The following is a 3,502-nucleotide window of genomic DNA, read 5'->3' as shown; positions in this document are numbered from 1 at the left end:
TCACACACAGAGACAGGTCGGCGGTGCTGAGCGCGGTGGGCGGGCCCCGAGCCGAGACCAGGCCGGCCGGGCGGGGGCTTCCCCAGGATGCTCCCGGCCCCCTGATTTCTGATTCCCCCCAGAATCCGGTGGGCAACCGCAGTCCCAGGGAAGAGGGGGTGATTGACGCCCCTGAGTCAGTGGCCACATCCCCTGCTGCTCCCAAAAGGGGCTTCTGGGGCAGGAAGAGCCGCCCACGGTGGTCACTTCACTGCCTTCCTGCTGCCCTGCTGAGCTCGGAGATAAGTCCTGCGCCCAGCGAGACCCGCGGGCTCCGGCCGTCCCCAGAAATCATGCCAGGGTTCCTCGTGCGGAGGAAGGAGCCTGAGCGCCACGATAACCCTTTTATTTTTAAGAGATCCGGGAGGAAGTCCCCAGTCACCGTTTGCAGAAATAGCTCCAAGCCTCAGCCTGGCGTCTGTGGCTCCAGCTGTCAGCAGGCACAGCCCGGGAGTGTAGCCCAGGTCTGTTCATCGCAGGATGGCAGAGAGGACACGAGTCCTGAGGACCCAGGGTCACAGCCATTGGCGACGATAATAACAACGACACTTGTTTGTGGGCGATGCCTGGAAAGAGGCTGGACCTGCGAGGTGCGGACGGGTGCCAGCGACGCTGAGCCACTGTGGACCTTCCGAGTGACTTAACCTCTCTGGCCTCGGTTTCCTCCGAAGGCTTCATGTCTGCAATGCCGTGTGGCCCGTCCTGAGCTCTCAGGACGTGTCGCGTATTGGTTTATCATCGGTAATGCCACACCGAGGTCTAAGCTGCAGAATGTGTCAGGCCTCCCTTTCCTATCTTCCTGAGTTTCTTTATTTTTTTACACCTACAGCACCCAGTCTTCCTAGGTGGTCTCCCATCCAAGTACCGACCAGGCCCGACCCTGCTTAGCTTCCCAGATCAGACGGGATCGGACGTGTTCAGGGTGGCGTGGCCGGAGACTCCTCCTCACTTCCAAACCACGCTCCACAGCCGGACGTTCACCTGCGCTGCGTGCGCCGCAGGCCCCGCGTGAGCACGTTCCGCGCTCCGCCACCCCAGGCTCCTCCCCACCTCCCATTCCTAGTTCAAGAATTAAGGAAGGGAAGTCCCAGCTCGGGCCCACGGGCTGAATCTACAGACCACAGGTGTCGTCGTACCTACCATGGAGGCTGAGGCTCAGGGGGAAGTGCCCGAAAGTCCCCGGGCCAAGTGGGGGCCAGAGTGACATTCCAGCCCCCCAAGACCCCTGGCAGGGCCCCTCCACCCTCCCCTCCCCCTGTGGGAAGGGACGACCCAGCGCTTCTCAGTGAGGCCTTGCCAGGCACGGAACCAGCGACGCCCACGGAACACACCACTCCTTTCTGTGCCGTGGGTCCTGGCCCGGCCTGTTTTTCCTCTGCGTCCCCACGGGGCTAAAGAGGGCGGGCGTTGGGTCTGTTTCCTCCCGTGCCCCATCCTTGCTGCCCGGAATGGTGCCTGGCACGTGGCAGGCGCTCAATAAACAAGCTGATGAATGAATGTTTTTCCAAGCCATTAGGGTGGTCTTTGTGCCTCTGGAAGAATCCTGGGCCCAGGCTGTCACGTGGGGCTCTAGGGGACACGGCTGTCCGCCCTGCAGACGCGGGCAGGCCTGGCCCTCTGCTCCAGCCCCGGGCAGCACAGAGGCAGTGACTTCTCAGCTCTCCGAGGGACCCTCGTCCTTCTCTCTCTCTTAAACATCTCACCCCCAACAAACAAACAAACAAACAAACAAAACCTCTACATTGTTATAAATATCATGGAAAACCCAGGAAAAGTCTAGAGTAAGGAATTTTTTAAATCCACCATGATGCCACCTTCCCCCCGCCACCCAGGATAACCCTGAGGCCCTCAAGGTCCCTCTCCCTCCAGGTTGGGCTGCTGCGCAGCAGCTGTGCTGTGGGCATCAGGCGTTCACAAGTATTTCTTCTAGAACCTCCAAGCCTGGGGGCGGCTACCGGGGCTCTGCCTCCCCTCCCCCTCCTCCGACTCGTCCCACCGCGGGCCTCCTGGGTCCTCAGCTGTCTGTTGGCCCCTCGTCTACACTCACACGAGAATCAGTTTCCTTATTCATAGCCGGGGAAGATAACACACCTGTCTCCCTGAGTGGTGATTCCTGTGACGATGACAAGTGCCAAGCTGGACATTCCAGGGACTCCCTAATCGAGAGCTCAGCCCTCACCCCAAGACCACAGGGGCAGGGAGAAAACAGGCTAGAGTGGGAGCGAATGGTGGACAAGCGCCCTCCCGCTTGATCCCACGTGCTGCCCCTGTGCGTTCTGGGGCATGGAACCTTCCAGAAAAGGAGACTTTCCTTCGGCCTGGGAATCATCGGTCCCTTTCCGTGGCCTGGAGACCGCGACCAGGAGGGAAGCGGGGTCCCCAGCTGTGACTGCTCGTGGGGCTGGCATGTCCAGGGGGCCTCAGCGGCCTCCTCCTCCCTGGCTCTCGTCGTGGGGGTGAAGTGGCTGGAAGTGTCTCTCTCACTTGCTTTCTCGTCCCTGCTCCGTTCTCCCGCTCTGGGGGCCATCAGGCGCCCTGATAACACTCGGAAGGCGCTATCGGCCGGGAGCGTCCTCCTGCCCCAGGCTGCTGGCCTGCTCCACGCCGGCGGTTGGCAACCCGCATCATTTGATAAACTTATCAGGCCAAACCTGAGCACGGCCGCTCGGCACGGGCCCCTGCCCCAGATTTCCCTCCTCCCGCGTTCCTGCAGCACCCCCACCCCCACGAACCATCGGAACCCTGGGCTCCGCCTGGGTCCGGCCGGGGCCCAATGGCGGCTGGACGCCAGCCCTCCACCAAGGCCAGGGAGGAAGAGCTGGGTGTCTGGGGGAGAGCCGCACGCCCAGCATCCACCCTGCTGCTCCCAAGCCGGAGGCTCCCCACCTTGGGGCTCGTACCCCACCTGCCGAGGAGGCGACAGGGGCTCTGAGGAGGTTGTACGTCCATCCCAGACTTATTGGGGACCTACTAGGTGCTGGGCCCTAGCAGTATCTGCCGGGAGGCGGCTCAGGGGGCTGGGGGTGGGGGGCTCAGCAGCCAGCACTTGTGAGGGAGGAAGGACCTTGCCTGGGGAGACTCTAGAAGAGCAGAGGCCTAGCTGCAGGGGGCTGGTATTTGTGCACAGGGAGTCTTTTTTTAAAGCCAGCGATAACGTTATCACGCGTGCCCATTACAGACAAACGAAACGTACGCACCGAAAAATGAGGAGGAATAAATGGGCACAACCTCCGTTTTCAGCGACGGCCGCCGTAGATAGGCTGCATGTTTATCCTCGCGAACTTCCTTCCATGCGCGTGCAGTGAACGAAATGGACTCCCACGGCGGATCCTGATTTGTAAACCACGTTTTCGTTCCGATATCGCAAACAGCTTCCTATGCCGACACATTGATTCTGCAAAATCTATTTTCTCCTCAAATTTTTTTCAGTAAACACACACACACACACACACACGCACAAATC

General features: G+C 60.7%; 1 pseudogene; it reads right to left on the bottom strand.

Annotated features, from left to right (window-relative positions):
* Window positions 1-859: 859 nt before the first annotated feature.
* LOC112484813 lies at window positions 860-978 on the bottom strand (annotated as a pseudogene).
* Between the last annotated feature and the right edge of the window lie 2,524 nt (window positions 979-3,502).

This window comes from Pteropus alecto, unplaced genomic scaffold (assembly GCF_000325575.1).
Source record: "Pteropus alecto unplaced genomic scaffold, ASM32557v1 scaffold67, whole genome shotgun sequence".
In the NCBI taxonomy this organism is placed as follows: Eukaryota; Metazoa; Chordata; class Mammalia; order Chiroptera; family Pteropodidae; genus Pteropus; species Pteropus alecto.
This window is presented reverse-complemented; position numbering and strand designations above follow the sequence as displayed.